The sequence below is a fragment of the Balaenoptera borealis genome (assembly GCF_965194805.1).
Source record: "Balaenoptera borealis genome assembly, chromosome: 4".
NCBI lineage: Eukaryota > Metazoa > Chordata > Mammalia > Artiodactyla > Balaenopteridae > Balaenoptera > Balaenoptera borealis.
This window is the reverse complement of record NC_138861.1, coordinates 44,275,680-44,302,289: the sequence shown is the minus strand read 5'-3', so window position 1 is coordinate 44,302,289 and position 26,610 is coordinate 44,275,680. Positions and strand designations below refer to the sequence as shown.

At 41.1% G+C, this 26,610-nt stretch overlaps 1 long non-coding RNA gene across 1 annotated transcript in view; it reads right to left on the bottom strand.

The window, feature by feature from the left end:
• LOC309628463 overlaps nt 1-26,610 on the bottom strand; it is a 332,638-nt gene that overhangs the window by 126,148 nt on the left and 179,880 nt on the right. The window lies entirely within an intron of this gene.

Sequence of the window (26,610 nt, the reverse complement as noted above, 5' to 3'; positions counted from 1 at the left end):
GAGAGGAATCCATAATCATAGTAAGGGATTTTGACACATCTCAATCAGATAACAATAGATTATGCAGAGAAAAAATTAGCAAGAACTTAAAATTGGAACAAGAATAACTAACAAGCTTGAGTTAAGAGATGCATTTATAGAACTGACCACATTCTAGGACACAAAAGATATCAACAAAATTCAAAGATTCAGCATCATACAGCCCATATGCTCTAACCATAAACTGATTAAATTACACATCAAATAAAAATATCATTTAAAAAATCTCATATGTTAGAAAATTTAAAATCCAAATCTTAACTTACTCATGATATAAAGAGGAATCACAAAATCAATTATTTAGAACAAGATGTTAATAAAATTAATTCACATAAAAATTCAAAGGAAGCAGATAAAGTGGTACATGTATCAATTTTTTAAATAAGAAAAATTGAAAATAAATGCACAAACCAAGAACCTAGAAAAAAAACCCGATAGAATGTAGAAGAAAGGAAAAATAAAGATGAGAGTGAATATTGATAAACAAGAAAAAAAGAAAGTATTAAGAACATCAAAAACTATCTTTTGGAAAAATCTAGTAAACTACACAAATCTCTAGCAATACCAATAAAGAAAACAGTGTGAATATGTACAAATAAACATTACCAGAAAAAAGGGGGAACGTAATTATGGAAACAGTAGAAAGTTTTCAAACTCGTAAGAGAATATTAAATGCAACATACATTCTAATTCGTTTTTTAAAACAAACAGTATCTTATAAAAATATCAATAATTAAAATAGTCTCAAGGAGAAATAGAAAACCTGAAAAAATCAGTAACGATAAAATAAATTGACAAAGTAATCAATTCTTCCATTAGTGGGAGTGAGGGTGGGGTGGGAAGATAGAAAGAAATTGTTTTGGAAGGAAGCTGTAATGAATCTTCAGCAACAGATAACCTGCATTTTGTAAAGACTGTTTCAGAGACTTGAAAATGAAAGAAAGCTGTCCAATCCTTCTGGAAGGCTAGTTGGCCCAAAATGAAAAGGGACAATACAATTATAGTCCAAGAATTATGAATATTATGAATAGAGATGCAAAAGTTAGCTGAATTTAGCAGTTTTCATCATGACCAAGTTTAGTTCAAGGATGTAAGAATGGATGAATATAACCTACGAATTTTTTACATAATATTAACAGATGAAAGGAAGAATTTTGCCTAATGCAAAAAAATTGGTAGATTTCAACATTTACTCATTAATGATGGAAATTCTTGGTAAGCTGGGCCTAAAAGGAAACTTATTTAACCTAGAAAAGGATTTTTGTCAAAACCTGCATCAGACAGCATACTCAGTTGTAAAACTGTAATTCCATCTCAATTAAATCAGGAATAAGATGGTTTTAATTGCCATTTGCTATTCAATCTTATACTGAAGATACCATCCAATATAACTAACCAAGAGAAGAAAGGAAAACCTATGGGAAGTAGAAAAATTGACTCAAAACCCTCCTTTTCAGTTTCCCTCTATTCATCCAACCCCATCCGTAGTAGGTTTTCTGATATTCATCCTTGAACTAAATTCTACTTGGTCATGATGAAAAACTCTGCTGAACTTAGCTAACTTTTGCATCTCTATTCATAATATTCATAGTTTGGACTATAATTGTATTGTCCATTTTTATTTTGGACCCAACTAGCCTTCTAGAAGGATTGGACAGCTTTCTTTCATTTTCAATTCTCTGAACATGTACACTTACTTCTTCTGGGGAGTCAAGTCCCCTCTCCATTCTGCTTTGAATCAAAGACACCTTCTCCTCTAGTTGTCACGTAGAGAAAAAAGTGGTCAACTTGCCATTCCATGGATAGGGGAAGAAAGATATCAGAGGGGTTTCCATTCTGATTTGTAAGTTTGATTTTTCTATAAGAAGCTGAAAATTCCAGATACATCTCACAGGGTGGAAATTAGCTTTCTCCTGAAATCCCTCATCAAATTACAAATGAGATTTTTTTCCAGTTATATAACTTTGTCATTATTTTCATTTGTCCTTTTCTGGACTCTGAATTACAAGACAAACCTTGGCAAAGAAGATCTCCATGGTAACCACTTTAACCCAATACTTAATGATTTTCTCCTGACTGGTAGAGAGAGGCTATCATCCTAAATCATGATTGTATCAAAATTATGTCCTTGAAAATTATAGCTGTTCTTTGGCCCAGGAATCATACTTTTAGGAATTTACTCCAAGGAAATTATCAGATGTTATATGAGGATATCTGTCCCAGCATTATTTATAATAGTAAAAATTTTCAAATAATGTAAATGTTTAACAATACGGAAATCAGTAAATTATAGGTCATTCATCTCATAAAACATTTTGCAGCAAATAAAGAAAAAATCATGTCATAGGAAAATACTTGTCGACATGAGAAAAATGTTCTTGATATATTGCTAAGCAAAAAAGCAGGCTGTACAATTTTGTTTTATAAATGTTACTATTATTTTGATAGTTACCTGTGTGGGAAAAATATTGAGAGGATCTATAACAAAAAATGTGCTTATCTCAGAATGGTGCGATTACAGGTACTTTTGGTTTATTTGTTTGTTTGTCATTTATCATTGTGTTTTTTCACAAGTGAGAAAGAAAAAATAGCCCCTAACACCTGTCAGCTGGGATCTGAACTGGCTCTAATAGCTGGACCTTAGTGTTCTACTAAGGAACATAAACCATTTCACACTTTCATCTGTGACCATGATGCAGCAAGACAAACACAAGACAATTCTCTAAACATGTCTGAGCACAGACAAAAACAAAAACACTGTGCAAACCACAAACAGCCAAACAAAGGGACTGTGGCTTCTTTGCCAATTATAACATTAGCCCACTCTGCTCCTTCCCAGATAAAAACTATTAAGATACCCAATCAAAGAACTTCCCTTTTTCCACATCCTGGCAGCATCGATCCATGGCAAACCTACATGTCCTTGAACCCTACCCCGTATCACCTAACACTGCTTAATTCTATAACAAGCCCTGAAGCATGCTCCTGCAATGCTTCCCAGAGGCCTCCCTGGCTGCAGGCAGATCAATGAGTCTAACTCTGTTTCACTACAGTTCTGTTCCTAGTGGCCTTTGGCCAAAAATGTTCATTGACAAAAGATGTATGTATAGAGCATGTATCCTTTTGTAATTAAAAATATATATATTTAAAAATTGAAATTAAATCATCTCCAGGTGACTTTAGACCTCCAGGAAAGAGGCAGACCCTCAGTTGCCCCTGGGATCTTGCAGCTACAACCAGCCAGCCCTCCAGCCCTGCATAGGAGCTGAGCTCCTTAGGTATCATCAGCTTTGAAAACCATCGAAGGTTCTTCAGGCACAGGTCAAGCAGAGTTTCTTAACAGCAACCTTATTGGCATTGGCACCAGACAATTCTTTGCTGTAAGGTGTTGCCCTGTGCACCGTGGGCTGTTTAGAAGCACAGCTGACCTTTACCCACTAGATGCAAATAGTACCCCCTCTATTGTGACGAACAAAACTATCTCCAGACAATTTCCTCCTGAGGCAGAGGGAGGGGCAAGGTTGCCGACAGTTGAGAACCACCAAGGAGGATGGAGGGCGATGGAAAGAGGAAAGATTGGGGATGCATTATTAGGAGGCTTGGGGTTGGTCCTCTGCCTCTGTGGTCATGGAGATCATCATTCTTGCCCTGCCTGCCTCATGAGGACAGTGTGAAGAGGTGACAGAAAAGTAATAAACAGGCTTGAAAGTAGCTAAAGAAATAACCATTTAATCAATATAGATTTGTCAAGTGTCTTCTGAGTGTATATGATGTTCTAAGTCCTATCAAAGAGTTCCAAATAAAAAGGTACTGAACCCTAAGTCTGACTCTAAGAAAATAAGGAAATGACAAAATGGCATTATTAAGGATCATTCAATATTATACAAAATAGCAACAACAATGATTCCCTCAGAAATCATCATATACTTGAGGTAAATTTATTTAATTTGTACTTGTCTCATGCAGCTTAAGAGGGAAAACAAATTTTCATCTAAGAAATTAAGAAATCAAATTATTTGTCCCAAAAGCAATCTTTCAAAGAGTTTTCTAAATCTTGGCATCAATTTTCATGCAAATCTACAAACTGCAGTCAGCTAACTCTGACTCACTTGATGGATTTATTGAATCAGTAGAAGGAGGGAAGAAAATAAGCAAAGACAAACTTAACACAGTATGTTAATGTGTACTTACGTGCTAGAAACAATCATTTCTTGAGCTTCTAAGCGGGTAAGAATATAGGGCAATGGTCAGAAATGGTCAGAAATGGTCAGAAATGAAGAAATGTGGGGTCACAAAATAATAACTTGGATAGCTTTTAAGAGCAGCATAAACCAAAATTAATGGATGTAGAGATGCCTCAGTGCAAGTGGCATAGTTTACTATGTGAGCTGCTTCGGACATTGTTAAGAAGGTATTCTAAATAATGAGGTTAGCCTTGGAGTCTTAATGAAACTGAGGATTTTTCATAATGTTTTCTTTCTAAACATGATGGGTTTTATTTTTCTTTTCTGTTTTCTGAAAAATAGAAATCAGCTGTTTTTATTTATAAATATTTTATTGAAAATGTGTTATGAGGGACCTTTTAAACCAGCTCTTAAACAACTAAATGGAATCCTTGTCCTTCTTTGCAAAGGATCAGATGTTTCTTATGTCACTTTTTAAAAGGTAAAAAGGGAACTGGTCTGGGGTCATAAATAAGGTTTCACAGAACTGCGATGCCAAGATTAAAATCTTTCTCCTACTTATTTAATGCAGTAATTACTAAGGGAAAATGAGACAGTTTAAGACTAGATTCCAAGAGTTGAAAGAGGTTACATTTTAGCTGTATAAAAGACTCCAGGGATCACCTGGTCCCAGGAGGTAATTGTTTAAGCTTTGGGGCTTCTTGTTTACACTGTAGATAATTAGAAAAACAAGTTTTGGTGAGCAGATGGTCAGCTTGGTGAGGACATGGTATAGCTCACTCGCTGAGCTGACAGTGGCACCATCTTGCCCTTTCCAGACCGACCCACCACCCCCTGTCACCCCTTCACTCACCCCTAGCTTCACATCTCACAGAAAAAAATGCTTCTCAGTACTGGAATCTGGTATCATTTTTTTCCTTCTTTTACATTCCCTGTTGAATTTTCACATTTTTCCACTTAGAAGTATCTGGCAAAGATTACGAAATAAATGCAATAAAAAGGGAAAGATCTGTGATAATTTCAAGATACAGAAATGGTTTGTAAGGGGACAAAATCTCATCATGTGGTATTTGTATCTAAGTAGAAAACTTTACACAATAATCTTAGTCTTACCATCTTTCTTCTGCATTTTTTTTTTTTTTAAGAAAACACTCCTGTTTGCAAACAAGCCTTTTTGGTCAGTATTGTAGACAATGGGTTGTGCCTATCTTCCTTCAGCAAGTTGCCCTTGACACTTTGGATTCCAGGACACTTTAATTGGGGATTGTTTTCAGAGCTGAAGCACTTCACTGTTAACTGCGCTTTTAAATCAAAGATGACAAGTCAATCTTCACGTTTAGAGACTTATGCACCGTGTGAATTTCCTATTGCACTGTCGTGACACAGAGGCATGAGGGATTAGGATATACGTAAAGGATGCCACTTCCTATTATTGAATTAAGTCGTATGGACCCTGCTCTGGCCCTAGCCCAGACCAGGCTGTGTGACCCGGCAGGAGGACAGTTCTTTTTCTGTTGTGGTTCAAGTAGCTGAATAACAAAACCAAAGCTGAGATGGATGCAGCACAAGATTTATTCAGTGGTCAAAGAATGGAGAAGTGGGAACTAAGTTCACAGCTCAACCTCTCCCCCACCTGGTGAGACGGATTTAATTTTAAACAGTAAAGACAAAGGGAGGAGGGGGGAGGCTAACGACGAGGAGGCGTGTGCATCAGTCTACCAGGGAAGGGGCAGGGCTTTTTCAAGGGAATGGGATGCCACCCCCTTTATATCCTTTTTTGGTCCTTAATGTCCAATCCTGGCCACCGGTGGGGGTGTCATTTAACATGCTAATATAGTCACATTAGCATATAGCGAGACTCAGGTTCTGTTGGAAGTCAGATTTGTTGCCATCTTGGCCCCAGCTGGTTCCATCTGGTTTTTTTTAGTTTGTAACTTCCTTTCTTATTTCTGGACCCTTTAACTTAAAGGTTTATGTTAACTCCTGCTAAAGGTGGGGGTTGAGGGTTTTGAGAAAAGACCTGGAGCAGCTGTGGCAACATTCCCACCCCGGAACTACTTAATACTCACTCCAGGTGAAGCCAGGGAGTCCCAGGCCTCTGGTATTTAAGAGAAAGGCGGCTAAGACCTTTTAGTGGTTTGTAACTTTAATCACTCACAGTGGCCTGGCACTCGTTGTGCTCCTATTGTATGCAGAATATTGTGAGACACAGGGATAGAAAGAACGTCTGGTTTATTGTCCGTCTCCAGCACTAGTGATTTTCACGTGTTGCTCACTGCTCTGCCCAGCTCCTGGAGGAGCTCCTCCATAGTCTTGAATGAGTAAATGGTTGAAACACTGGCGCCTCCATCATCTCTAGGTAGCAGTTTTCTTAGTTCTTCAATGCATCTACCCTGTGGTATTACCTCAATTACCCAATGGCCAATCTGGCCCAGTTTCTAGCCCTGTTTTGCCTTTATTATGATTCTTAAACATGTTTCTCTTCCGCTGTTGAGCTAGCCTTTCAGTTTTATAGTTAATATAGAGACAACAGGGAACAGTCTTTTGTTGTTTACTTCAATAAAAGAACACCAACATGACTATACCAAAGGGAAAAAAAACCCCACAAAAATGTAAGACCCTTCTCAATATGTTTGCTATGCTCCATTTTTCCTATCATGTATTGCTCTCTGGAGACCAGCTTCTTTCAGAGGAGACCCAGGACGGGGGCTTCGTGTACCAAAGCTTTGAAACAGCGTGAGGCAAAGAGATGAGCCTTTGGCCTAGTAGAGATGGAGCTTTCCAAATGTGTGGTTCCACTTTATGAAGAGACAGAACTGATGTCAGTTAAGAAAGTGGTTTATTTTCTCTAGAGGTTATATTGAAATGTTTGCTGGCATTTCATTTAGTGATAATGAAAATGGCAAAAATAAATGTGCATTAGTCTATTTTATTTGAGGTGGGATCAAAGATCCCTACGACGTGCTGGACACACCATGGCCTTACCAGCCGAGAGGGCGGATGACTAAATAGGAATCTGATGCAAATACTCAATCAGTATGTGTGATCTGAGTTCCAGGAAGAGAATTTCCAATCCCTTTAATTCTACTGTGCACCATTATTTGTGGAGGTTGCCAAACTGAGAAAAAATAAAATACAAAACATTTGAACACACCCTTACATAATACATAGTTTTTATTCTGCCAGCAATAAAGCAGCCTCAGAGGACCCACAGACCCACATTCCTAAGGACCATGCTTGACATTGATTGATTGTTTTCTAATATATTTTCCAAGCTACCTGGTCGAACGTTTTCACCGCAAATCTGGCTCAAATTCTAGCCAGTCCTTCTGAGTCATCCCACATGACTATCCTCATCTGCACCGTGCTTTTTGCTCAGCTGATGTTATTTCAGTCGGGCTTTCTAACTCATCCTTTTGGGTTGATGTGATGCTCTGTAAATGCCCTTTCTACTTATTCCATGCACTCTGCATGGTGCCTCCCCAGCTGTTGAGGGTAGAGACTCTATGTCTTCCTATCCTTAAATCACTTAATATTCTGTATACAATAAGAGCACAATGAGTGCAGTGAGAGGACCTGTGGCTGCTGTCCCACAGCTGGCTGGGATTGGGACCATGTAGCACTGGGTGGTCTCAAACCAGGGGGGGTTCCCAGGGCCTCTGACTTAAAGGGAGGAGCCCAAGCTGCTCTCCCAGCATCGTATGGTCACCAGAGGTGGTCTTAAAGGCATTTTGCATAATTAGGAGGGAGGTTGGCAGTAAAAACCAAAGACCTGGGTGTGGAGGACCTAACAAGATGGCTATGTGGCCCCAGTCCTTCCTGGCTGTTTGGCCTTTACCCTGATGGTCAGAGAGCAGAATCCTGGGGAACTGTGTTGGGTCCCCATCGCTGTGTGATACCACCTTCCACCAGCCTGCCGCCCTCCCGCAGGTCATGGCTTCCTTCCTTTCGCCTTTCTGACTCTTCTAGCCTCACCCATCCTCCCCTTCTTCCTTTGCTGCCTTCACCATTCACAGAGAATTTCCCTCAAGGCTTTATGTCCAAGGCCATGCAGATTCAAATGTGAGCAAGACTTGATCTCTGCCCTCTAGAAACTTAAAACCCGCTTGGGGAGATGAGGCCTGAACCGGGGCAGGAGATAGAGGGCACACTCAGATGCATGGAGAGTTTAGTGAACACTTTACAGAGATGTTGACAGTGTTAGGGGAACTGTAAGGGGTGGTGAAGCACCCAAGAATCAGCAATACGGGGAAACCATCCCCACCCCTAAGCCCACAGGAACAAAGGAAGGGTCAGAGAGACCTATGGCCATGGAAGGGGGGCTGCCCTGAAGGACCTGTGGCCTCACAGTCTCCACGTGAATGCTGTCTTGCTCCTCACTTCCCTCTGTCTCACCCTTTGCTCCCCTCCAGCCTCTCCCTGTAGCCTTAATTCAAGTCTTTATTCTATAGTGTCTTTTCTTTTCTCCATCAGAAGATTCCATCCCTACCCAATAAGGTAGATAGAAGTCCTGGCTCTTGGCTCTTTCTTGTGTCTTATAAGCCAGCATCTCAAGCTTTGGTCAAGTGACGATGGAGAATTTGTTTTATTTTGACTAGTTTTTCCAGCTGAGAAGGTGCTATGGGTGGGCCCTGCCATCACAAAGGGGCAGGGGAAGGAGGGGTACAGACCAGAAGTTCCAGCTCCTTCTCACCACCAGGAAGGGCTGCATCCATTCTCCTCACACCTTCACCACAGTGAGTGTTCATTTTCCTCCCAAGGAAAATCCAAAGCAACCTCATGTAGAGAAGGAATTGACCTCCTGTTAAATGACTTGAGAAATATTAATCCCAGATTTTTTGTTCTTTCTGATCCTATTTATATTTAAATTGAAGCCACCATACTAGCTTGAAAGGGGTTTGTCTTTATCATATGGGATATAGCACCAGCCTTAGATTTTAATTTTTAATCCCTCTTTCCTGTTGGTTGGGGGTAAAGAAGAGAGTCTCTCTAATCTGCCACAAGCAGAAAGATGAAGGAGAGAAACAGAACCAGGAGAGGAAAGAAAAGTGTTTTTTGAAGAGAACTTGTAATATATATTGGAGTCTCTTCCTTAATTACTTTGCGCCTCTGATCTTTAAAGAAATATTTATTTGTGTTGTGAGTTGAATTGCGTCCGCCTCCCCAGATTCATATGTTGAAGTCTTAACCCTCAGAAGGTGACCTTATTTGGAAGTAGGGTCTTTGCAGCTGTAATTAATTAAGATGAGATCACACTGAAGTAGAGTGGGCCCCTAATCCAATATGACTGGTGTCCTTATAAAAGAGGGAAATGTGGACACGGACACACCCACAGGGAGAACGTCACGTGAAGGTGAAATCAGAGATCAGTGTGATGCATGCACAAGCCAAGGAACATCAAAGATGGCCAGCAAACCTCCAGAAGCCACGCAAGAGGCCAGGAAGAGATTTTTCTTCATGGCCCTCAGAAGGAACCAACCCTGTTGACACCTTGATCTTGGACTTCTGGACTCCACACCTGGGAGACAATACATCTCTGTTGTTTAAGCCACAAGGTTTGTGTGCTTTGTTCTGGCAGCCCTAGCAGATTAATACAATTTGAAACCTGGTGCTTGAAATATAACTAGTGGGTATCTTGGCTGCAGGACTGTGACTGAGCCCACAATGGGAGGGGCCTCCTTCTCACCAACGAAGTGAGCACCCTGGACAAGCAAGGTTCCAAGCCCACCACTGTTCCAGAAAGCTGCATGTGGAGGACAGTTCCAGCCCTGAGCAGCCCCTTTGTGGAAATACCAGGGTCTGGGATGGAAAATCCTGCTTTCTCCACCTTGGTGATAACCACCAGGACTCATTTATAGACCCCATTACCACTGTGGTGTTCCCAGAGTCATTCAGGATGAGGACTTTCAAAAATGTCTCACTTCTCATGGTCAAGGGAGTAGGAGAGTGTTATTAATATTAATGAGGCTATGCCTACATTTATCAGAGATAAAATCTGAAAAACTCAGAAAACTTAAAATCTGTAATATTTAAAATCTCAGCTACTGGTGTTCATTTATAGACACCTACAATGCAAATCACATTTACAAGTCAGACTATAATGCAACTCTTGGCCACCTAACTGGTCGACGTATCCTGGTGTTTTAAATAATAGGGGGAAGTGATTGAGTTCCCTAATCTAACACTTTTTTCTGTTTTCTCCAGCCTGGAATCTTTAAGTCAGTCGTCCTGGCTTTCTGGATTCATAGGTCCTAACTTTAATGACCCTCATCAAATAATGTGTACAAAATGATGCATTTCTAAATGCTTATCCAAATGGATTTAAAATCATACTCTCATTTAGGAAAATAAAAAGCTATACCCTCACATTTACCTATACAAGTTAAGAAAGAGGAGTCTATTATGATGGACAAGAATGGGGAGGGCAGGTAGTAGCCAGAGTATAGAAAAATCCAAAGAAGACAGGGCAAGGAAGCCCAGAGCAAAAGCAGACAATAACTTAAAAGTGGAAGATAAATTTATAGCAAGAAACCAAAAGAGATGAGACAATGAGATGAGATGAGACCAACGACATGGGGCTGTAAGGGGCCCTGCATGAATGAGTTCTGAATTTGTGGCAAACACTTCTTTTATCTCCCAAGCAACTCATCTGTAAAATGGTTCATATCAACTACATTTGGGTATGACCAGCATGGGAACAATAAAAGGCACACAGATCAAAATTATACTGTTTCCTAAACATACTATATTATCAATTTTATATTTAATTATGTTGAGTTTTGACAAGTACAGAATTCCATCAAAATGTCTTTGTGTAATTTCATGGGAAGTACATTTAACCTCAGCTCTATTTAGCTGACTTCGAAGGAACTGTTCTCCAAGTCCGTTTGCAGAGCTGCTGCCTGGAATGTGGCGCAGGGCTGCGATGAAATCCGTGATGGGGTTGGCAGGTGATCAGCTAGCCTTGGACAGAGTATTTCAAGAACTGCCTGTATGTTACTTTATACGCTTCTGCAGTTTTGACTTTAATAGATTTTTAATATTTTAAACACGTTTAAGGTTCACATGCTTTTAGGTTTTACACAGAGGCTCAAACTGGCTCCAAGTTTTTTTTGTCCTGCTTTTGAAACAAGAAGCTGTACGACTTGCTTTTAGTTCCATGGTCAGCACTGAACAGCGGCGCCTGTGGCCCATCTTCCTGAGCCCCAGCTGAGATGAGCACTGCAGCATGACTCGGACAGTTGCCACGTCCGGTCATTTGACTGTGACCACTCTACATACTCCACTGACATTGCTAACTTCCGAGCCGGCCCCAGAGACCTGGCTTCCTGCTTCTGCTTGGCAGCTTTGAAGACTGGACATCATAAAGGAGCTCATCAAGGCCATGTAAGCACCACTAGAATTCAAATTCCAGGCTCTTCTCTATTAACAGACAGACAGAACTGACACTTGAAACATGCCACTAATTAACTGCCCAGATGTGTAGAATATTGTCTTGGTGCCGACTGAACAAAAGAATACATCTTTTAATGAGTCTCTAAATATCTTACCCACAGGAAGAGATAGGAGGAGAAAAATGTGGTCATTATGATTGACTTTCTGCTATTTATTAGAAATATACTAAACAGCAGTCATTTTACCTGTTGTGTCACAATGGAGTTAATGATGTTTTGGTTTAGGTGTTTAATACCAGGGGTGGCTTATGTCTGGGATTTATGGACTTCAGGATTTTGTCAGTTTTGAGAGATTTCTTTTCTCTGAACTCCCCAGGCTCATTTTTAACGCTCTGATGTTTCCATTCTGTTGATCCCTCCCCCACAGCTTAAATGTCCAGGAGAAGAAGTTGAGCACATTGGGGGCCTAAGCAACGTGCAAACTCATAGAACGATGGCTGAAAAGCCCAGTGACGCACACCCAGGTATTTGATGGCAGAGCGAGCTTCCTAATTCCCGATTACTTGTTCATTCAACTCGTCACTCTGAATCGATGACCTGGAATCATCATAATGATAATAAGCACTTTGTCGTTTGATAAGTGTTTCTATGCACAGTATCTTACTGCAGACACTCAACCTTGTGAGGTGGGCATTACTACCATGAGCATCCCAACAGCAGATCTGCCAGAAGACTAAGGATGCCTAAGAACACACGGCGGGTATGCGGCAGCCCAGAGCCGAGGTGCAGCTGCAGCACTGAGGACAGAGAGTTGGATGTTGGCTTATTTACTGATCTTGTGTACAATGACCCCATCTTCGGAGAGCTGCCCTCTCGGTGTTTGGGGCCCCTTTGGCTCAGGATGCTCATGGCGCATTGCTTCTTAAGATGCAGGTTTCTCTCACCTGTCACCCCCCATATGCCCATGAATATTCATTTTCTTGAATATGAAAAAGAAGAGCTACTCTGCAGATGAGCCCCAGGCCTTTGCCACCATCAGGCTTCAAACCTCTGGGCTTCAGGCCCTTGCTCCTACTCTTCTCTCTTTTCTCTTGTTTCCTCTTGCTTCTCTGAGTCCGTCTGCTTCTTGTTCATATGATCTTGGGCAAGTTATTTCACTTTCCGGTGCTTTAGTTTCCCTGTAGGTAAAATGGGGATGAAAATAATAGAATTGACTTCCTAGGATAGCTTTGAAGTTTGAATGAGTTAATACTAGAAAACAGGTATTTAGTACATACTAAACACTCAGTAAATGTTAGTTGATGTTGTTGTTTCACTTGTATATAAAAAATATCCATATAGAGACATTTCCTTCAGGTCAGCTGGTGAATTAACCAAGAATCACTTGTGGAGGACGGTCCTTCTAAAACTTCTAATGCAAGTTCTGGCTCTGCTTTTTGTTTTTTTCTCTGCTTAGTTCCTTCCTTGTTTTTCTGATATTAACTGAGGCTTTGTCTGAGTTGCCAGGAGCCCAGTTTCTCAATAAAGTTTTCCTGAAATAATAGGAAAACAAATTTATTCCTATGATTGTCCATTACTTGAGCCCTCAAGAATCTCGTTCACTTCAAAATGATGTACAGAGAATGTGTGGGAGCTGAAGAAAATGTAATAAAGTAGCCCCCAAATGATTAAAAGATTTGGAATAAAAGTGTGAATACACCCAAGGCTCTATGGCCTTGAGAAGAGTATGTTAAGTAGGTTTGACTATACTGTCTTCTTTCTTTCTTTCTTTTTATTTATTTATTTTTTATTTTTGGCTGCATTAGGTCTTAGTTGCGGCACGCGGGATCTTCATTGATGCATGAAGTATCTTTTCATTGCAGCACATGGGATCTTCCTTGTGGTGCTCGGGCTTCTCTCTAGTTGTGGCACACGGGTTCCAGAGCACGTGAGCTCTGTAGTTGTGGCACGTGGACTCTCTAGTTGAGGCGTGGGAGCTCAGTAGTTTTGGCACGTGGGCTTATTTGCCCCACAGCATGAGGGATCTTAGTTCCCTGACCAGGGATCGAACCCATGCACCTTGCATTGGAAGGCAGATTCTTTACCACTGGACCACCAAGGAAGTCCCTTGACTACTGTCTTTAAATATTTCTGTACTTATTAAGAAAGGAATGCTAATTGACTTCTCTCTCAAGGCTCAGATAAGAAACTACTCAATGTTATTTCTTGAAGTCATTTTCAGCAGTGGGATTCTGTGATGGAGAGTCGTGATTACATTTACATCCTTGGGTAATTTTTCCAACTGTAGCTCTAATTTTACCTTCTTGTTGAAGGCTTCTTAAATCCTTATCATAATCCAGTAAATCTTATTTTTAACAAGTCAGCCTCCCCCGCTAAATGGTAAGATTTCAAATGGGGTCTAATTCATTAATGAATCCTAACAATTCATATAGTTTTTTTTAAACTAGTAAATGCTTAGTACAAATATGTTGACTTAATCCAGAATTATAAGCCAAGTGTTCCCAGGCCTCACGAGCCTGGTAACTGTGCTATTTCCTATTCAGGAAAGGGTTAACTCAGCAGGCCTGGGTTGCTCAATCCATGCACATTCTCAAGAGAGGTCTGTCTTCAGGACTGGCCCTTGTTCAACTCCTGGGAGATATTCTCCCTAATAAGAGTGTTTTTGTATGCGTGAGCCCTTGGGCCATGCTATACCAGTTTGATCACATAGTTTAGGCTAATAAATCTGATTGATGGTAAATGCCCCTTTTCCCTTTGTTGACTTTAATTTTGTTGTTGTTGTTGTAAAAAATCATAACCACAGTTATAACAGCTTTCCTTGGTCCTGTGAGTCCTTCTAGTAAATTATCAAACCTTAACGGTGGTTTTGGGAACCCCCAGCCCCAGTGCAGTTTCCTATTACTGATAGGAAATTATCCTAAACTGATAAGAAATTATCATAAACTTAGTGAGCTTAAACAACACCAATTTATCCTCTTACAATTCTGGAGGTCAGAGATCTAAAATAGGTCAGCAAGGCTGCCTTCATTTTGAAGGCTTAAGGGGGAATCTGTTTCCTTCCCTCCTCTTATCTTCTAGAGGCTGTCTGCATCCCTCACCTTCTGCCTTCAATTCCAACAGTGTAGCATCCTCCAGTGTCCCTCTGCTCCCATCATCACATTGCCTTTTATTCTTCCTCTGACCCTCTTGCCTCCCTCTTTTAAGGACCCTTGTGACTATATTGGAAACACCCAGATAATCCAGGATAATTTCCCCAACTCAAGATCTTTTACTTAATCACATCTACAAAATCCCTTTTACCATTTAAGGTAACATATTCACAGGTTCCAGGGATTAGGATGTGGACATCTTTGGGGCTGACATTATTCTTCCTACCATAGCACCAAGGGGTTCACACTACACAAAGGCCAGAATGACAGTGGCTCTCCATCCCCCCACCTTCTGGACACCTGGAGGACTGCCTTGCCTCTCTGCCTTGACCCTAAGAGCTCTCCCAGATAGTTCTTGGAATCCTTAGGGATATCTTTCATATTCTTGCCTCCAGGATGTTGGGTGGGAGAGCCAAGGGAGAATGTAGTGGGTGCCTCTCTAAGGACAGTGCAGCTGTGTCTTCTTGGAAAACGCTGATTTTCAGCCACTCTCATGAATTGGCTTAGAAAAGAAGTCATTTGAAGCGTTGTCCTCAAGTTGCAGTCCTAGAGACCACCAGCAGCAGATTCATCTAGCAAATTGGATAAGTTGTACCATCTTGGCTGAGCCTTCATGTGTGTGTGTACAATTTGCTTTAAAAAGTCTGCTTTAGAAATAAACTCGGGCTTCCCTGGTTGCGCAGTGGTTGAGAATCTGCCTGCCAATGCAGGGGACACGGGTTCGAGCCCTGGTCTGGGAAGATCCCACATGCCGCGGAGCGGCTGGGCCCGTGAGCCATGATTACTGAGCCTGAGCGTCTGGAGCCTGTGCTCCGCAACAAGAGAGGCCGCGATAGTGAGTGAGAGGCCCGCGCACCGTGATGAAGAGTGGCCCCCGCCTGCCGCAACTAGAGAAAGCCCTCGCACAGAAAAGAAGACCCAACACAGCCAAAAATAAATAAATAAATAAATTAAAAAAAAAAAAAAAAAGAAATAAACTCATTCCCAAGGTAGTGTTTTTGTAAGGTTTGAGGTTCTTTGCCTTAACAAACAGCATTAGCATCACGCAGAAAAGCAAAACATCTCCTTTCTTTTGTCTCCTGGAAAGAATGTTTCACCTTCACCTTCCTGAGCATGTTTTTTCAGGGTCTCCATTTCCCCAGAGCACCCCTGAAGCCTCAATTAACAAAAAGCTCTAAATCTGGTCATCACTACCATCATCGGTTTATGCCAGATTCTCCAAAACAATTAATATTTTGCTTAGAAAACTCTCCTTCCTCAAAATACTCTTGGGTATGTATTTATTCTTTCAGTGAATCAAATAAAAATATTTCTAAAATGTATAACTCTAAGGCAATTTGGAGATAGCCTGGAATGTTACAAAACAAAGGCAGGCCATCACTGGGTATGGAATCTATTTGAGAATAAGGATACAGTTGTGTAAAGATAAATAAAAAGTCAACAGGAGGTTGTGAACTTGACGAATCACTGCTCAACACTGAGTATATTCAGCTGTGGGCACGTTGGAAAAGGCCAAAATATGCAGTCTTTGGATTGGCTCTTATTTATCTGATTACTTATCTGTATCACAGCAAAAGAAACTTGGGAATTGTGGTCCTGCCACTCAAAGCCCTTGAAAACCATCGGTCTTTGGGGAAAGGGCCAAAGATTTGAGTGCTTTTTGCTAATGTAATCCTGCCTAAGGCTGGTTCCAGGAAACACTCCCAGGGCACCATTGATTCAATGTTTGGGTCATTTAAATTGTGCAGCTGGGTCATCACACACTTAATCCTGGGGAAAGGTGAAGCAAACAGTTATTAATACAGCTCAAGATGTCAGTGGCCCATGGCCAGTATTTGACATGGCCATGATCTGATCTCCATGTTAAACACACAAACCAAAAATCTACTTAAGCCTCTTCTATTTGTTCAGCTTTTCCAGAAATCAAGGTCTTGTGTTAGTGGCAGGTGGGTTTTGAGGTGGCCCCATGTTTTATTTTTTTGAGTGACTCTCCCCTCACACGTTTCTGTAAGGGAACCCCACTTCCAAACTGCCAGGCTAACACGTTGGACAATTTTGCTGTGTTTTTAAAGAGCTTCCAAAAGAAAATTATGCTTCTCAGTGTATAAGCTCTGCAACAGGGAGAGGCTTTGTGAATTGAAAGCCTGGCCTTCAGAATTTTCAAAATGATGGCAAATTTAGCCAAATTGGGCAAAAGTGAATCAGGTTTCACAAATTTCGGAAAGTTTATTTAAATCTTTAAAACATATGTTGTCACAGCTGTGTTTAGCATAAAATTATGATGAAAATAATCCTAATGAAAATGACAGCATATTTATACAATGTCTTCCATCCAACCAGTGCCAAACCCGCGACACAGCTGATCTCATTAGGCCTGACTAAATCCCTTTGAGCTACAATGTAAATATTAGTTCCAATTTGCAGATGAAGAAATTGGGACGTGGGCAAGATTATTTACAGCTAAATAGATTAAGTTATAACTAGCCTGACTCTCCCATCTGTGGAATAAGTTGCAATTTAACCAGAGACTCTGAAGTGGGGATGGGGGAGAGGTATCCTTTCTCCAAGTTCCCCACATGGGTTGCCTTGTTCTAGCCATGGGGGCAGGATGGAATGTAGAGCATCATACCAGAGATTTTTATGCAATATTCTTTCTAGGAATTCACCGTACGAATCTACAGGCAGGTATCATCTTCTCAAAACCTGACAACAAAGGTGAGAGTTGAGAATGTGGCAGAAGGTTTTATGTCTTGGGTTTCACTGATGGGAAAGGAAGAGACTAATTCCAAGCCCCACACAGCAAGGACCAAGAGTCAGCATCCGACCTGCTCTTCTCAGCATCACTACTCAAACTTCTGTCTTTTTCAAATGTTGGAGAATGATAAGAACATTTTACAAAATGTCCACTATTGGCTCAAATACTTCAGTTTGGTCTGTGGAATGTTGTCCTTTCCTCAATCTAGATTCTTTTTAAGTGAGAGAGTTAACCCGAGCATGCAAGCGTATTGCAGGTCAGTTCCCAGGGGTTTCTGCCAGCTGATGGCTAAGTCCTGCTCATCCCCTCCTCCTTCTAGAAGGCAGCTGTGAGATACTAACTTATTACACGGGACTCAAACGCCCAACCCAAGAACCTGCATGGCACCTGAACACTGAAGAGTTTACCAAGTACTAGTTTTTACTCCCCTCTCAGTAACATATTTGGAATTAGAGCTTTAAAGTAGAAAAGAAAGCTCTGCTTCATCTCTGTCAATCAGTATTAATGTTAGGTATGCGTTTTCCAAATTCAATAAAAAATTGCCTTCCTTCTATTCGGAAAAAACTTCCATGAAGCCATTTTTGCCAAAACCTGAATTAAATCTGCCCAGGAAAAGACATTCTCTAGAAACAGAGGAGAAAAACAATTCCTTTGAATGTCATGTAGACTTTGTCTGAATCTGAACTCTCAGAGTGCCACACTACATTCAATTTTAGCAAAAATGTACTTACTCATGCACGGAGGGAAGCTTTTATTCCTATACTCCTTTTTGCCACGAGAGTGATGGAAATAGTGTGTATTTAATACTGTATTTAATTACTATATTTAATATTTAATAATAATTGAAACTTTTCCCTCAGATGGACCCAGCCTCTAACTGGCCTTGGTTATTGATTCACTTGGTACGTGAGTAGGGAAAGTCTCTCAACTTTCCTGAATCTCAGTTTTCTCATATGTAAAATGGAAATAAAATGGTTGTGAAAATTAAACTTTGACACAGAGCTTGCCCAAAGTAGGCCCTGAATGAATGAAGATTCCCTTCATTATCATCTTTCCATCTAACACTCCTCTCCTAAATCTATAAAGACTTCCAAAATCAGTGTGTATTTAATAGACTGTGTGTGTGTGTGTGTGTGTGTGTGTGTGTGTGTGTGTGTGTGTGTGTGTCTGGACTGGATATACCAGAATATCAATAGCAGTTATCTCTGGGAAGTAGAATAATAAACAATTTTTATTTTCTCCTTTGTACTTTTCCAATTTGCTAAATTCACCATCATGTAAAATGAAGATGTACATTTTTAAAAGCTAATTTTTAGAAAAATCACTGTGTAGAGCTATCTTCTTTGGGAAAAAACAAAATCAAGTTCTAAATATTTAGAGCTATAAAGAATAATAATTAGAAATGGCTAACTCCAAGTTTTCTAATTATATATGAAAGGAAATTGAGGCCCAGAGACCTCAATTTGGAGTCTTTCATCCAAAGACTCCAAGTTGAGGTAAGGCTGGAACCCACTTCCTAGTGTAACTGGTACCCCAGAGCTCTCCAGCCTGTGAGCATAGGTGATGTGGCAGTTTGACCCTAAGTCTTCTGCTCAATACCCCCAACTGTTAGATGTCTGCCCTGCTCAGTGATTCCACAGATCTGTACAGGTAAATCTAACTGATCTCTATAGTGGTCACTAAATTATTTGACATGTGTGCAACTTATATTAAGGGCCTTGCCATCATTACCTTCGTTAGGGTCCCAAAATGGGAGGCTGAGAAGCAGGGCCTTAGAGGGAGGTGAATAAGGCACTCATCTCAGGCACCAAATTTAAGTGTCCAAAAGCTCAGTAGCCAAGATAAATAATATTTTAATAGAATATTTTTTAAAGATCAAAATTGATGGAAAAAAATCTATAATGAAAAAATGTCAGAACTTTAATTAAAAATAGTGTGATATAATAGGAAATACATATTGGTCTTTGTCTCTGATTCCTGGCAAAGAACTCCTAAAGCCCTTGGAATATCCTGAGTGACAAGGGCATCTTTTGTTATTCATAACGTGTCCTTTTCAACCACACCTGAGTTTATCCTAAGGCGGTGATTCTGGTAGTCAGCAGGTAGAAGTGTGGGTATCTTGGGCACCCCACTTTCAGCTGGCATCTCAAGTGGGGGCAGTCTTCTGAGCCTGGAGCCCATAACCCCTGGGGTCTGCCTAACTCCAGGAGTTAGTGTCAGAATTGAACTGAACTGTTGGACACCCAGTTGGTGTCAGAGAGTTGGAGAGCTGGTGTGGAAAAAATGACAAGTATATGGTGTTGGGGGAAAAACACACATTTAGTGTCAGAAGTGATGTAAGAAAACACCACACATATAGGATCAGTTACACTGCTGAGTCAGACCATAATGGAGCCAGAGACAAGAGGAAGGACCATCATACTGATCCCATCTTTATGAAAAAATTTGATATTTTGTTTATCATGGATTGCTGGCATTAATTTTTTTAAAATATTGCACTAAAATATTTATCCCAATGACCAAAAATCTTGGCTAATTAAATGAATAAATAGAACAAATGAATAAATAAAATATGGTTAGAGTAATCAAGGAGTCTATAATTGAAGCCAAGATTGGGCTCTGGATTTCTTATCTGTACAAGTAGCCATGGAGCATGAAGTGCTCCACAGTCAAGTAATTGCCCTCTTCCCAGATCTCAGGACAATGAGGTTTTCTCATTTGTAGACTGTCCCAGATTCTCAAAACCCAGATCCAAGAAATAACAAATAGCAAATAACAAATAGCTCAAACAAATAGCACCACTAAAATGCCAAGGACTTGAGTCCTGGTGAGGTCTTCACCAGATATGGTCAAAGGTCTGCTTGGGACATGGAACAGAGCAGACTCTGGGTTCTGGAGCTCCCACAAAGGTGACCAGGAAGAAGCCACCTGGGGGCATGGGCAGCAAAACTAGAAAGGGAGTCTAGAATAGGATGCAGGGAAATGGACCAGAGAGTCCTGGGTCCCTGCACTAAGAGGCAGACATCAACTCATGGCCACTCAGGTGATGGCGGGCCTGGTTAATTCCTTGTTAGAGACTGAAAGGAATCAACTTAGAAAAGAGCAATTCAGATCCCATGATATGCATGGTTTTGGCATCAATCTTTGGCAAAAAATTGTTAAAAGGCATCTTTCTTCACTGTGCTTCACATAATACCCACGCGGCTCTAGATTTCTGGAACTCTTAACATAACCTTCAAATCTCTTGGCAGCAACACTGGAATACCAGAGTTTTTGCTAACACCCAAAGCACCAGGCCTCAATGTGCTAGAAGTTCCATTTTGCTGTGTGAAACCACTGTCTTCAGGCAGCTTGGAGCAATGACTGACAGGACTGACAGCGATGTAATTCTAGAAGCCAAAAGCTGAGGCTTTACAAACAGGATCACATTTTCTACCCAACGCCAATTGTTTTCCCAAGCTATGACATCTGGATTTTGCCACTAGAGTGATATTTTTCTGTACCCCACTCAAGAAAATGTCCTTTAAAATAGTTTACTAGGTCTTCACAGCCATTTTGGATACTTATGGAGCAATAGAAATAATAAAATTCACTGAATTTTATGAGACTTGGTAACAATGTTATTTGATAAGTTCTTATTTTTTCTAAACTGTCTTGATATGATTTTTTCTCCTATATTTTGTGGTACCTCTAGGATGTTACTGAATTCTAAAAAATACTTGATCTTACCTCTTTTTCATTTGTGATGTTGTTGCTATTTATTTGGTGGTTTGACTTGGTTTTGCTTTAGTTTGGGCTTGGTTGGGAGAGAAGAGCTATAACAGGAGTCTTCCACTCAAAAGTTTGAGTTGTGAAAGCTTATGTTTCACTCTCTACACTGACATAGAGGGGAAGATGAGGTCCACAGAGGTTAAGGATCTAACCAATGACACCCACTGGTTGGTGGCTGAGCCAGTGATAGAACTCAGCTTCCCAGCACTGCTCTCATTAAACCACACACTATCACAATTGCCTGGAAGCAAAGTCTGGTGCATGTGGCTTCTACTGAAAGAGACAAAGTCGTAGCAAGTGTTAAAACCCCTTTTCCCTAGAATGCAGTGAGATTCCCAGGGAGCCTGGAATATGGAGCCTGGAATAGGGGCAAGAGGCTTAGATCTTAACCCATTCCTATGCCTACAGTGGGTGGCTGGTGAGAGCTAGTCCTCCTCTGTCTGTCAGGCACAGCTGCTCCAGGTGCCTTCTGAGACATTCCTCCCGAAAGTCTGCTCCATGGACCAAGAAACCCAGAGACCTTCAGCATCCTCTAAAGGCACTTGATGCCCTTCTCAGCCAGTATCCTTTGGCTTCACAACACAGCCCACAAGCACCACACCCCCTGCGCATCCCCTACCCAGTCCCCAGGAAGACACTCCTCTCCCTGCTTCCAGATGGGCTACTTCCTTCAGCTCACAGCCCTGGCCTCTGTCTCCTATCAGTGCTAGGACAATCTGCCTTAACCTTCATGAAGAGGCCAAAAATGCAAAAGCTATTTATTTGGTTCCTGGAAGTTGTATAAAGCAAGGCCAGCAGTGTTGGTCTGGTTGTAAAAAGAGAGGACACACTGGTCTTTTATTTCTTATAAATCACTGTTCTCTAGGTGTTGCTTTCTCCTGGGTACTTACAAGGAGAAAGCTGCTCCATGGGCCCACAGCTCCCTCTCCTCATCTCTGTATGCAGAAATCTCCCTATGTTGGCGTCCCCAAAAGCCTTTGCCGCTTCCCCTCCCCTCCAATCACCCTTTCCCTTAAACTCCAAGTGTGAAATTCTTCACTAAGCATCTATAGCACTGGGCTTAGTGACCTCTGCTCAGTAATATAGAAATCCCTCAGAGTGAAAGCACATACCATACTGATCAGCTCCAAGAAATGAGGGTGAAGGGAAAACATTGGAAGGATAAACACAGATTAATATTTAAGTTAACCAGTCATATCTGGATAATGCTTATGGGGAGAACAGATTCTTGGGCATTAAAGGGAAAAATATTTGAAAGTGTCACTCCAGAGCTATAAATTGCTCTATGTTAAATAATATTTTAAAGTTATCATATCCAAGGCCATAAATAACACTTCAGACGAGTTTGATAATGACCTTTTTTTCCTACTTGCATTAAACATAAGGCCAACTTCTTTTTTAATGTTCTTGCTTTATGAAATAAAAGACTTTGCTGGATCTGCTCCCTTTCCTCCTGTATTAGTTTCCTATGGCTTTTGTAACAAATTTCCACAAACTTAGTGGCTTAAAAAACCACAAATTTATTGTTTTACAGCTCTGGAGGTCAGAACTCATAAAATCAAGGTGTCAGCAGGGCTGCTTTCTTTCCGGAGGCTCTAAGGGAGAATCTGTTTCTTTGCTTGTCCAGCTTCTAGAAGCTGCCTTCATTTCTTGGCTCTTGGCCCCTTCCTGACATCATCCCTCTCGTCATCTCTGCTTGTGGCTTCACATCTCCTCCTCTGACTCTCCTGCCTCCATGTTTCACTTATAAGGACCCTTGTGATTACATTGGATCCACCTGGATAATCCAAGCTAATCTCCCCACCTCAAGGTCCTTAGCTTAATCACATCTGCAAAGGCCCTTTTGCTGTGTAAGGTAACATACGGGTTCTGGGGATGAGAACATCTTTGGGGGGCATTATTCAGCCTATCACACTCCTTAGCCACTTTGACCTCATCTTGACCTCCTTGACCCTGCACTCACTCCTTTCCTGCCACCCTGGTCTCTGGCCCTTCTGGCATCATGCCAGACACCAGAGCCACCCTGGCTGGTCCCTCTGCCAGGCAGCCCTTCCCCTAGTGAGCTTCCTGGACCACGCCTTCTGCTCCTCCAGGTCTTTACTTAAACATCACCTTCTCAATGAACCCTCTTCCATCCACCTTATTTATAGGTTCAGCTTCCTCTCTCTTCTTTAGACACTTGCTGTCCCTCGGCCTAATTTATTTTTCTCCATGGTAATTATTGCCATCTAACATACTATATATTTTACTCCTTTACTTTTTTTATTGCCTCTTTCACTCCTCTCAGATGTGGGCTCCACGAAGGCAAGGATTTCTTTCTTTTTTTTTTTTTCTGCTTAATTTTTTGGACTTAGAAAAGTACCTGGCACATAATAGGCCTTCAACAAATATTAGTTAAATAAATTTGGCTGGGTCATTTACTAGAGAACCTCCCAAGTCCATATCTTTAAGTTTTACATGTGGGCTGATTAGACTCCCAATAAAACACTTTTCCTAATTTTTGGAGAGTTCCAAGGTCCAACTTCCCATTGAGTTCTGGGAGCCCACTGGAAGAAGAAGGCTGGGTCCTTGCTATCCAGCATACATATATTCATTTAATCCTCAATTTGTGTCAGATACCCTCTGATTTACTTGTCCCAGGAAACTTCAGTCCATGGTTGGGTAAAGGAAGAGAAGTCTCTAGGCTGAGTGGAGTGGGAGAAGTGACCCAGGGGTCAACTGCTCTTTAAATAGACTTCCAACCAGTCCTCATTTTAGATGCATTTCACCCTCAATTCCAGGGGTACCAAGTGCCTTCGGCTCCTCAGGCTCTGAAGGACTCTGCAGTAGAGGTTTTGTTGATTCCTGGTTTCCATGTTCTCTATTATCCTTCACTTTTCTTTAAATCTTTTAGCATTCATTCGATTGCTTTCCAGCCTCCTAAGTTTTACTGCTGTTGTCTCCTCTTTGTTCATCCTTCCTTGGGTGTTTACACCCATAACAAATCCTTTTAAAGTTATTTTATTAGAGTTTTAGGAGGTGGTAAGAGTAGATGGATGTCAGCCCATCACCTTCATTAGAAATGCCCCATATTTTCCTACCACTTTGGGGTTTTGGATCAATACATTGATCTATTGTATGTTCTATGCATGTTTATTTTCTTAACTTGTATTTTAGGAGAAATGGTGTTCCAAATCATACCCAAATTGGCATTAGGCACATTTCCATTTATGAATAACACCTCACAATTGAATGTTGCTTTGAGTTACATGGAACATTTTTTAACTTATCTAACTTAATCCTGTGAGGTAGGCAAGGGTATAAGACTCAGAAGAATTAGATGACAATGTGCCCAAGATCAATACAGCCAGTCAGTGTGCCCCAGTTCTCAATCACGTCTTCTGGCTCCTGACTCTACCATGTGGTTTCTCTCTTTGTCATTTTGCCTTTCTTTTTTACAAAGAAAACACATGAGAAAAAAATGTTTCTTTTCATAAATGTGGCACAGTACAGGAAGCTTGCTGAAAAAAATAGGCATATTCCTGAATGTGAATCCCAGAAGCTTCCCCACTCTGGTCCTGAGCAGGAAAGACGTTTTGCTGACCCGTTGGGATGGCTACATTTGTTGTAGTTTGTCTAGAATGTGCTGTCAGTACTGCCTACCCCACGCAGGGGCCTAGTGGTGATTCAGCTTAAGCTGAGAGTCTTCCCAGTCAGTCTCTGTGGTCCTTTCTGGGTCTCAGGTCTTCTGAAATCTCATAGACTCTTCCTCTGGTCCCCACGATGTTCTCACATCTTTGCTCGCATAAGGAGATCTGCACATATGTTTCCCATGACTGTGAACCATGAGAAGCTGTCAAGGCCTTTCAATCACTCTAACAGCCTGTAAAAGCTTGCTGTATTTTCAGTTTTACTAAATATTTCTATAATTCAAAAATTATGGAAATGGATAATGTTTCTGTTCTTTGGGAATATATTTAACAGCTGTGTGCATACCAGATGCAAATGAATATATCGAAATAAATTGTGCATTTTATAGACTACACTTCATATTAACTGCCTTCCCCTTCAGGCACCTCGGGCCCTGCCCCTGCCAGAATGTGGAAGATGCTGAAGCACTTTACAGGGGACAATTCATTTCTTAACTCTACCTAGAGAAGAGATGAGGTTCTACCCAAGCATTCTGAGTACAAGCACAAGTCCTCTGGCCTAAGCCAGAGCTTCTCAAGGTGAAAAGCAACTTGCTAAAGGTGACTCTCTGCATTAGGAGTGGTGGGCATTGGTTAAGCTGCTAATCCTCTCTAACTTCAGTTTCCATAGTTGTAAAGTGGACATATTTCACCAACAGTGTTTACTCGGGGTTAAACGTTGTGAACTAGGTTCCTGACAAATAGATCAGTAACTATGGGCTGGACGGTTGTCACACTTTTGAGTGTCCAACCTCCGAATCAGAAGCTGAAAAGACCAGTCTTAGCTCTTTCTAACCTCTGGCAACTACTCTGCGGGCACAGGATTTGAAAATGGCCCAGTTGGTTGTCACAGCCTAAGGCTTTGAATCTGAAGCAAGTATTACAAAAAACAAAAGCAATTGCAGAAGCCTCCTTGGTGGCTTGGTGGCAGTGGCCTCCAGGGTCCAACCCTGGTCACAGGGTGGGCTCCAGTGTTTGCTAGCAGTGGCCAAGGCACCTGACCTCCGTGCATCCTTTCTTGCTTCCTCTTCCACTTCTGAGTCAGTTTCTCCGGCCTCCCTACTGCTCTGTGACCTACCCAATAGCCCTCTAATAAATTCATTTTTGGCTTAAGATAGCTTAAAATCGACAAATTCTCATGTTTATAATTAAGGACACTGGTGTGAAATACATTTTTTTTTCCACACACACACACACACACACACACACACACTGTATTTTTGAAATACATTTTTACTGCCTTCCACCTTTCTAGAGTTTGGGGCCCCAACCTGTGCATCACAGGAAAGTTCTAAGTACATAATGGAGTTCAGAGCAGAGATTTTCCAGAAAGCTGCTTGGTGGAACCAACCATAGGTCATATGAATTGGTTTACCTCCTCAGAGTTTCCCTTCTGTCTTTTCCCTCATATTCCCAATTATCCAGCTTCTAAAGGCAAGAAGCAGGCTGGGAATGGTGTTCTGAACAATCATGAGGGTTAACAGTTGGGGTTGCCTGGGGCAAACTGTAACTCAGGGCTTTGTTTTAAGGCTCCTCTGACTAATAAGGGTTGGGGGACACTCAGGAGACTATCAGAGGGAAAACCGTAGTTCCTGTGCCAAATATCTCAGACAAATCTACACAGAAGAGCTTCCATGTATCAATCCCAGG